A 10,872-nucleotide genomic window follows, 5' to 3' on the forward strand; every position below is an offset into this window, starting at 1 on the left:
TAAGCTATTTCTTGAAGAATCTTGTAAAGGAGAATTATTGGATATTGATCATTACTTGAATACCTTGACTAAGTAAGGAAATTGGTCTTCAAAAAAATTCAAACAAATAAGAAAAAAAACATATGGATTTTTACTTCGAGATGGATTCTTATGGAAGAGACCGAAGAAAGGAATTGGGATGCCACAACGAGTGATAGTCAAAAAAGAAGAAAAACTAAAATTATTAAAGGAGTTTCATGATAGTTTATGGGCAGGGCATAGAGTAATCTAGGCTACTTTTGCTAAACTCAAGGAACGATATTGGTGGAAAAATATATATCGAGATGTGTTCTCATTTGTAGAGTCATGTGAAATCTGTCAATCATATTCTAATATCCGACATCGAGATGGTCTTCATCCTACATATCCTCTGGCTATGCATTTTAAATGGGTTGTTGATTTGGTTATTATGCCGGTTGGGTTATGGCAGATGAGATATTTCATTTTAGCTCGTGAAGATTTATCAAATGAAGTAGAAGAAAGAGCATTGAGGACAAAATCTACAGAGGAAATTTGTAGGTTTTTGCTTAAAGATGTCATTTGTTGCTACGGATGCGTAGGAGAAATCACTACAGATTGTGGAGAATTAAATGCACAAGAAGCTTGTAAGTTCTTTGAAGGATGTGGAGTTAAACTATCACTAACTACTACTTATAATCTGGAAGAGAATGCAAAAAGCGAACGCGGTCACCCACCGATTATGAAAGAATTAGTTAAAGCTTATAATGGGAAAGTTAGAGAATGGCCACAGCTTTTGTCATTTGCATTATGGGCTGATCGAACAACATATAGTTTGGTGACAGGATATATGCCAGTAGAACTTATGATAGGTCAAAAACCAATTATGTCGATTGAAAAAAAGGTACTTACTTGGAGTATGCTACTGTAGGAAGATGGATTGAGAAGAGAAGAACGTCTGGCTATTAGGATTCGACAATTGGAGCAAAGATTGGAAGATGAGCAAATAGCATTGGAAAGGTTAAAAAGAGCAAGGTTACAAAACAAGTCGCGATTCAATAAGCAACATCGATTGAGACCTAAAGCAATCGAGGAAGGTGACTGGGTACTTGTTTATGACAATAGTTTGGATAATCAACATAGTACTTTGGAGAAATTTTTAAAACGTTGGTTTGGACCGTATGTAGTAACAACTGTTCATGATAATGCGACTTAGTCATTACGGAAGTTAGATGGTACAAAATTGAAAATACCAATTGCAGGGAAGTGAGTAAAAATATTTAAACGAAGACACGTGGAGATGAATATGAAAGACCTTAATGAAGGTATAGAAATGCCGCAGCAAGAAGATGAAAGTGATTTGGATAATGAAGGTGACGAAGACGAACTGGACAAAGATATAGAGGATATATTCTAAATCAAACAGCAATTGGATAAATTGGTACATAACAGAAGATGCACAAGTTCAGAGGGAGTGGATGTCGTGTTGTAACATAAGTATACCTTGAAAATATAAAGAAAGGGGACTTTTATTAATATTCAGTTACCTCGAATATTGGGAGCAACGACCAATTCTAGTGCAAATATTAAGAGGTTAGGTTCAGTCAGCCTATTACAGTCAGCCGAGGCATACTGAAATGCTCCATTCGATTCCAATAACGGGAGTCAGCAGGAAGGAAAATGACCAATTCAATGACGGGTGAGCCTAGTTTAAAGAGCCAATTGGATCCAATTTCAAGATATCTAATTTAGATTCTATTACGGGCCTCTTATCCAATTTGAGACTTGACTTGGTTGGGTAAGTCAATGCAGTCCAATTACGAAAACAACCAGGTCTTACTATGGGCTTCTTAGCCAATATGAGACCTGAATTGGTCGGGCGACTCAATGTGGTCCCGATTATGGGGCTTCGATTCTGTTTCAGGCTGTTTCGTCCTTTGTGCCATTTCGAGAACGTCCTTTCGATAAAAAGATCTCTTAAAGGTAAAAATAGAAGAGAAAGCTTTGACGGCGGGAGCCAATTTTGGATCCAAGACGAAAGATTGAAGAAATTCATAGGCTAGGATTTGAAAGAGGGGAGAATTAGGGTTAAAGGAGAGAGAATAAGTTTTTTGGGGAGAGAAGGGATCGGAGCTAGCTTCATTGTTCGGGAGGGAGAAAAAAGACAGAGATTTGGGGTTTTTTTCTTCATAGGGTTTTAGAAAGATTAAGACAATCGTCGCTGAAGTCAGTGTTGTAATGATGAATCGAGATTTTTAATAAAGTGGGTGTGATTACTCTTAACTGTTTTGTGAAATCGAGTTACGTCTGTGATGAAGAATTAAAAGGGTGTCTATAGGATTGAGTATGCGGAGTGAACAAAATTTATTGGGTTAATCTAACAAGACAGTCAATGGATACAAGATCGTGAATATAAAGCGGTATCGAAGATTAGCAGTTTGGTTTATTTGGGGTTCTCTGTAACGTCTAGAGACCTACCTGCTGGGGCAAAGAGGATTTCGGCAAGCAGTCAAAGGACATCTGTATAGATTTACGGTATATTTTTACAGTTGTTTATATTCTAATAGTCAAAAACCGATATACTGCTTGAATATTAGCGAATCTCTATACTACCTTCTACAGCCACATGCCCGACGCGTTCTTGAGCAGGAAAGCACGTAATACGACAGCATTCCACTATATGAGAAGGGACATGATTTGAGAAAAATGTTGAAGCAGCTCTAATCATTTCTATATCTTCACTTCCTGCCAATCTTGTTGCTTTTTGTGGTGGTAAATTGAGTTGATGCATCGCAAGAATTAACTCCCTCAATTGCTCTTGCATTTGTGCCATTACACTCTTCATTTCAGCCTGTTTGCCCATGATAACACTTAGAAAAGAGAAGATGTCTAATATCGCTCAAAAAAAATAGAAGAGAGGACTTGAGAACAAAGAAAATACTAATGACAATATCAATTTAGAAGAGGTTAATCCGTAACTTCTTATATGCTTGTGTCTTAACAAGAAAAAGGGATAATGCACTCTTAATCAAGCTTAGACAAAGCTCTGATATTGTAAGTATACTCTTGTCAATCTGTCAAGGACAAAAACATGATACAGATAAATAAATAAGTGAGACTTCTTTCATAGAAAGATGACAAAATAGAAATAACTTGATATATATATTAAAAAAGAAACTAGAATGGCTATTGCTAAAAGACAAGAAAACTACAGACCCTTCAAATTAGACTCAAAGCAAGAAAAGAGTTGAAAAGAGTGAAGAGGGCTTCACTCTTGTCTCTATATATACTATCTAACTAGGGGCTATATGGCGACATTCTACAGGACGTCCAATATGTGTATCAAGGACATGAACTCCAAAGAAAGATGATTTCAATACACTCTTGTGTCACTCGAAAATATTTAGAAATCACTCAAAAGTAATAATATATTGAACTAGAATTGCTATTGCCAAAGATTAGAAAATATGACGACTCTTGAAACTAGACAAGAAGCAAGAAAGGAGTTGACAAGAGTGAAGAGGGCTTCACTCTTGTTCTATATATACTATCTAACTAAGGGCTACATGGCGATGTTCTATAGGACCTCTAATATGTGTTGATTTTGTAAGACACATGCCTTGACTTACAAGGCAAGTTTTTCTACATGTGAGCCACATAGTTAGCATGGTCTTCAAGCTTACAACATGTGTGGCACATGGCCAACTTGTTGACCACGTTTCTAATCCAAAAAATCAATTAAAGACACCTATAAAGTCAAAGCAGTATCTATGAAGCTTTTAAAAAACTTTCATATCAAATACTATAGAATTAACTTATTTTTATCTATTTTTATTTAATTCTACATATTTATATATATAATTATTGGCTTACATGAGTATGAACGTGACATTATCTTCTGTCATGGATATAATCATGTGAGCTATTAATTACATTTATAAATAGGTAGAAGTAAGTAAAAGTAGGTAAAAGTAAGTTAATTCTATAGTATTTAATGTGGAAGCTTCCTAGAAGCTTCATAGATATTGCTTTGACTTCATAGGTGTCTTTAATTGACTTTTTGGATTAGAAACGTGGTCAACAAGTTGGCCATGTGTCACACATGTTGTTAGCTTGAAGATCAAGCTAACTATGTGGCCCATATATAGAAAACTTGCCTTGTAAGTCAAGGCATGTGTTCTATAAAGTCAACACATATTAGAGGTCCTATAGAACGTCGCCACATAGCCTCTAGTTAGATAGTATATTTAGACACAAGAGTGAAGGCTTCTTCAGTCTTGTCAACTCCTTTCTTGCTTCCAGTCTAGTTTCAAGGGTCTTTAGTTTTCTTGTCTTTTGGCAATAACCATTCTAGTTTCTCTTTCAATATACATATTTGTTTATTTATATTTTGTTACCTTTCTTTGAGTGAAGGCTCACTTGACTGAATTATTTTTTCATCGAGTTCTTGTCCTTGACAGATTGACAAGAGTACACCTACAATATCAGAGTTTTGTCTAATCTTGATTAAGAGTGGATTACCCCTTTTTCTTGATAAGACACAAGCATATTAGAAGTTGTGGATTACCCTCTTCTAAATTGATATTATCCTTAGTATTTTTTTTGTTCTCAAGTCCTCTCTTCTATTTGTCTTGAGCGATATTAGACATCTTCTTTCTTCTAAGTGTTATCATGGCAAAACTTGTTGAAATGAAGAGTGCAATGGCATAAATACAAGAGCAATTAAGAGACTTAATTCTTACGATGCATCAACTCAATTTACGACTACAAGAAGCAACAAGATTGGCAGGAAGTGAAGATATAGAAATGATTGGAGCTGCTTCAATATTTGTACCAAATCATGTCCCTTCTCATATGGTGGAATGCCCTTTCAATGTTAGAGAACCTAGAATTGTCCTACCCAAGAAGTTTGATGGCATGGGATCCAAGTTTCGATGATTTATCAATCAAGTGCAACTTGTGATTGAACTTCAATCCCAAAGATATCCAACTCCAGGATTGCAAGTTAGATTCATTGATACGCTTCTTTTAGGTTCAGCACTATTGTGGTTTTCATCTTTTTTTGAACGATGAGATCCAATATTGGATAATCTAGAGACCTTTTTGGTGGAGTTTCGATCCATGTATGGAGAACATGATGCAATTCGTATTGTAACCAATAAGATCCATATTTTACGACAAGATAATCGATCAATAATGATGTATGCTTCATAATTTTGATAACTTGCAACTGATATTAAGTGCAATGATGCTGTACTTATTAGTCAATTTCTCCACGGATTATAATATGAGATAAAAAAATTAATGCTCAACTTACATGATCCTCAAACATTGAGTCAAGCAATTGACTTTGCTGTGAAGTGCAACAATCGCCTTTTTGAATTTCGATCTGAGAATCGTACAAGTGGACCTCAACATTACTATAATTCAATGGCAACACCAACACCTCTTCAACACATACATTCGGAAGTAGAGGATATGCGAATTGATACAGTACGTTTCAAACCTCTTACTCAGCAAGAAAAGAATCATCGTCGTCAAGAAAGATTATGTTTATATTGTGGAGAACCAAAGCACACTTCTCAACATTATCCAAAGAAATGATGCAATCACTCAATGAGGAGTATGGCTGTGAAAGAAGAAAATATGTCAGAAAATGATAGAATATGTCGTAACTTCGATTTCTCAAAACAGTCAAGAGTAATCACACCCACTTCATTAAAATCTCGATTCACCATTACAACACTAACTTTCAGCAATGATTGCCTCCGTCTTCCCAAAACCCTATGAAAAAAAAATCCCAATTCTCTGTCTTTCCTCCCTTGAAGCATGAAGCTAGCTCTCCTCTTTAAAAACCCTAGCCTTTGAATTTCTTCAATCTTCTGTCTTGGATCCAGAATTGGCTTCGCCGTCAGAGCTTTTTCATCCATTTTTTGCCTTTTAAAAGGTTCTTTTTCCTAAAACAACGTTCCCTGAAACAGCATAGAGAACATGACAGCCTGAAACGGAATTGAAATCCCCATAATCGAGACTACATTGAGTCGCCCGACCAATTCAGGTTTCATATTGGCTAAGAGACCCGTAGTAAGACTTGGATGTTCCCGTAATTGGGTCAAATTGGTCCTTCACGTCAAGCTCGCTCATTCATCGATTTAATCCTTTCGATTTTCTTGACTCCCACTATTGGACTCGAACGAAGCATTTCGTTACTAGTAAGTATGCTCTTACCGACTGTGACAGGATGTCTCAACTAGCCCCTGAATATTGGCACTGGAATCGGTCGTTGTTGCCAATATTTGAGGTAACTGAACATTAATAAAAGTCCCCTTTCTTTATATTTTCATGGTATACTCATGTTACAACACGACAACGTTCTTGAGCTTCTTTTAATTGCACCTTCATTGTTGCATGTAACTCTGACGACCGATTTATCATATTTTTTGTCTCAAGATTATCAACTTTTGAGAAATCAAACATGTCAAGTTGTGGATAATAACCATAATTCATAAAGAAAGGTGTTTGTTGAGTAGAAGAATACACCGTATCATCACCATCTCATCTTGCGATAAACTGTAAATTGGTCCAAATGGTGGCTGAGTTCCTTCCTTGAGGTCGATTGAACAATCATATGGACGATACTCAGAAAGAATATCTGCATTCTTTTTCTCAAAAACGTCTTGATAATCCTGATATTGACTTGGAATGCCACTTGAAGTCTTTACGTTTTCAGAAATAGGTGCAGCATAAATAGCAAAAGTTGATCCTTCTTTTGCTGCGTGTATAAATACTTTTGTACCTATTAGTGTGGGTTTTACTATACTAGACTTATAATTTTTTATTTTGTTAGTAGAACTATTAATAACGCTCTGGGAAAAGTCAAGTTTATGCAAATTCCAATCTATTCGAGGGTTATATTTTTCTAGCCAGGATAAACCTAAAATAACTGGATTGGACGGAGATTTAATTATGTTAAAAGCTATGTAGCTATCATGACCGTCTATTGTTACTTTTATAGGCTGAGTTTCATGAGTGACATCTCCAGAAGACAAGGGACGACCATCTATGACTTCTACATGTACTGGTTTAGGTTTCTGTACAAAGGATATTTTACGACTTTTAACAAATTGTTCATCTAAAAAACATGCTGAGGCTCCCGAATCTAATAAAGCAGAGGCTTTGTAATTCTTAGGTCCTAAATATAAGTCTATTATAAAACAAGGAGAGGGTTCTGAGGAGAGGATAGGACCTTCATTAAGAATTGTACAAGGTTCCAGCTGCACGGTCCCTATTGTAGCTGGACGAATCCGTTTTTCGACATGTTGACTTCTTTGATCGTCGTACCCCTCATTTTATAGTTGCATCGTTTCTTTGGACAATGTTGAGCAGTGTGCTTAGATTCTCCGCAATATAAACATAATCCTTCTTGACGACGACGAATCTTTTCTTGCTCAGTTAGAGGTTTAAAACGTACCGCGTCAATTTGCATGTCTTGTACTTCCGAATGTATGTTTGGCAAAGATGTTGATGTTGCTATTGAGTAATAACGTTGAGGTTCCCGTGAATGATTCTCAGATCGAAATTCGAAAAGTCGATTATCACATTTTACCACAAAATCGATTGCTTGACTCAAAGTTTGAGGATCACGTAAGTTGAGCATCAATTTCTTTACTTCATATTGCAATCCATAAAAAAATTGACTGATGAGTGCAGCATCATCCCACTTCATGTCAATTGCAAGTTATCATAATTGTGAAGCATATACTGTTATTGAGCGATTTTCTTGTCGCAGAATTCGGATCTTATTTGTTGCAACACGAGTTGCATCGTATTCACCATACATAGATCAAAACTCCGCCAAGAAAGCTTCCAAATTGTCCAATATTAGATTTCGTTGATCAAGAAAAGACGAAAACCATGATAATGCAGAACCAGAAAGTAGAGTGCCAATAAACCTGACTTGTGATCCTGGAGTTGGATAGCTTTGCAGTTGAAGTTCAATTGCCAATTGTACTTGATTGATGAACCCTCGAAACTTAGATCTCGTACCATCAAATTTCTCGGGTAAGGCAATTCTTGGTTCTCTAGTGCTTACAGGGTGTTGTATAATTGGAGAAGGAACGTGATTTGTTGTAGATGTTGAAGCAGCTCCGATCATCTCTATATCCCCACTTTCTGCTATTCTTGTTCTTTCATGTGTTGGTGAATTGAGTTGATGCATCGCAAGCATTAACTCCCTCATTTGCTCTTGCATTTGTGCCATTGCACTCTTCATTTCAACAAGCTCTGCCATAATGACACTAAGAAAAATTTGTTTGATACTGCTCAAGACAAAAGAAAAGAAAGACTTGATAACAAAGAAGATACTAAGAACAATATCAGTTTAGAAGTGGGTAATCCGCAAACTTCTAATACGCTTATGTCTTGTTAAGAGAAAGGGGTAATCCACTCTCACTCAAGAAAAACAAAGCTCTTATATTGTAAGTGTATTCTTGTCAATCTGTCAAGGACAAAGATTCGATGTGGAAAAATATACAAAAAGGCTATCTTGATATAATAAGTCAAAATATAAACAAGTAGGTATATTAAAAGGAAACTGGAATGGCTATTGCCACAAGATAAGAAACTAAAGACTCTTGAACCTAGACTAGAAGCAAGAAAGGAGTTGACAAGAGTGAAGAAACCTTCACTCTTGTCTCTATATATACTATCTAACTAGGGGCTACGTGGCGACGTTCTATAGAACCTTTAATATGTGTTGACTTTGTAGGATACATGCCTTGACTTACAAGGCAAGTTTTTCTACGTGTGGGCCACATAGTTAGCTTAATCTTCAAACTAACAACATGTGTGGCACATGGCCAACTTGTTGACCACGTTTCTAATCCAAAAAGTCAATTAAAGACACCTATGAAGTCAAAGCAGCATCTAGGAAGTTTTTAGGAAGCTTCTATATTAAATATTATAGAATTAACTTACTTTTATCTACTTTTACTTACTTCTACCTATTTCTATATGTAATTATTAGCTTACATGATTATGGCCGTGACAATTCTATAAATCTTATGTAAAAAGCTTTATAATAAGATTATACACAATCTTAGAAATTTTGAGCCAAAACCTTGTTAAATTGCTCAAGATATAGCTCAAGAGACAACCACTAGCAAATCGGATTACTTACTACTTTTAGATTGCATGTGCTGACTTCAAAATTTAATAACTCCTTTACTTCAACTTGGAATGTAGTAAGCAGTATATAAAAAGTATAGTCGTAAAAGTGCTCTCTTCAATCACAATCGCCGATCCTCGATTGCTATCTTTATACATACGTTATACCAAAAAGAGTGACAATAGTTTCTAAATCAACATCTTAATTTTGAGTGCTTGTATCTCCTTCATATAACTCCAAACTATACAAAACTTGTCCTAAAACCATAGCCAAAAATCTAAAATTTTTGATCCTAGCCTTTAAAACTCAAATGGCCATAGGAAACTAACCCTAATTCCTAATATGGCCTCGAGCAGCCTCCTCAAAGTCCATTGGTCATGATTTTTGATCCATAGGAATGGAGATTTTCATTATTCATCTCCATTCATCTATATTGGTGCCCTAATTACTCCTTTTGCTACCAAAATCCTTCTTCAATCCTTTTTCTTATAAGATTTATATAATTTATACTCTAAACACCAAATAAAAGAATCAATATAAGTTTCCAAAGGTCACCAATGTCTAACAAAGGTGACTCTAAATATTTAGAAGTTACTATGAACTAAACCAATCTTAAAAGCTACTATCAAATAGAAAATTAAAGTTATACAAATTATATAGTAGTCTTTTTAAACAACTTCTTCTCAAGATAATAACCAAATTATAATCTACAACCAACTAAAATCTACTAACATAGTTCTTACCATGTTACTTAATAAATTATATATTAAGTACATAATTACATTATTTTCATATAATAGCCAAATCACAACACGACATCTACCTCTTCTAAACATGTCCATCCTCCGGTATGCACCAGGAAGAACCAAAGTTGTGGTCGGCATCATATTACCTCCTCAGTAATGTTTTCTTCAAAATCCAATTCTTCTTCCTCATAAGTAGATAGATCAAACTCTTCTTCAACATCTTCGAGGACTAGTTCTTGATTCCGTTGTTTGAAAAGTTTTATATGTTTTTCTTCAATTGTAATTTTGAGTCTTATTCCATCTAATTCCTTTAATGCATATGTAGCATTATCCAAAACATATACAACCACATAAGGCCCAAATCAATGCTTAGAAAACTTTTTAAGAGCACTATGTTGGTTATCCAAGCTGTTGTCATATACCAGAATCCAATCACCTTCTTGAATATCTTTTGGCCTCAACCCGTGTCGCTTATCAAATCTATCTTTATTCTTCAAGCGCGACTCTCTCAGCCTTATAATTGTTTTTTTTTACATCTTCAAGTCTTCTTTCTAGTTGACAAATTCGAAGTACAAGAAGTTCTTCTTTAGATATATTTTCTTGCCAAGGCAAGTGTCACGGACATACATATAATTACCTATATGAATAGATAAAAGTATGTAAAAGTAGGTTAATTGTGTAATATCTTCTAGAGAAGCTTCTTAGAAGCTTCATAGATGCTGCTTTGACTTTATAGGAGTCTATAGTTGACTTTTAGGTTAGAAACTTGGTCAACAAGTTAGCCATGTGCCACGCATGTTGGAAGCTTAAAGAACAAGCTAACTACGTGGTCCGTCCATAGAAAACTTGCCTTGCAAGCAAAGGCATGTGGCCTAGAAAGTCAACATATATTGGAGGTCTTATAGAACATCGCCACGTGGCTTCTAGTTAGATAGTATATATAGAGGCAAGAGTGAAGCCCTC

Source organism: Physcomitrium patens, chromosome 10, assembly GCF_059467195.1.
Source record: "Physcomitrium patens ecotype Gransden chromosome 10, ASM5946719v1, whole genome shotgun sequence".
In the NCBI taxonomy this organism is placed as follows: domain Eukaryota; kingdom Viridiplantae; phylum Streptophyta; class Bryopsida; order Funariales; family Funariaceae; genus Physcomitrium; species Physcomitrium patens.